Genomic DNA, 434 nt, shown 5'->3' on the forward strand with positions numbered 1-434 from the left:
TAGAAATTGTTTAAATATAAATTCTTTACATCAATAAGTATTACTTTTTTAGTAAACTTTTCTATTCTACTTTTAACTTCACTAAATTATTACATATTCATTTTTTTTAAACAAATCTAAACACAAAATTCAAAAAAAATATAAAGTTAATATTGTAAATATTATATGAATTCACAATATTAACTTATTATATTTCAATTTACCATTGGAATTTCTTAAAGCAATATTTTTTTTGAATTTTGTGTTTAGATTTGTTAAAAAAAATGAATATGTAATAATTTAGTGAAGTTAAAAGTAGAATAGAAAAGTTTACTAAAAAAGAATACTTATTGATGTAAAGAATTTATATTTAAACAATTTCTAACAAAATGTAATCAAAAGAATGAAGAATTAGAAAATAATGTATAAATTGACAAAGAAAAATGTAAAATTTT

Source organism: Nicrophorus vespilloides, unplaced genomic scaffold (assembly GCF_001412225.1).
Source record: "Nicrophorus vespilloides isolate i.1.1-1 unplaced genomic scaffold, Nicve_v1.0, whole genome shotgun sequence".
In the NCBI taxonomy this organism is placed as follows: Eukaryota; Metazoa; Arthropoda; class Insecta; order Coleoptera; family Silphidae; genus Nicrophorus; species Nicrophorus vespilloides.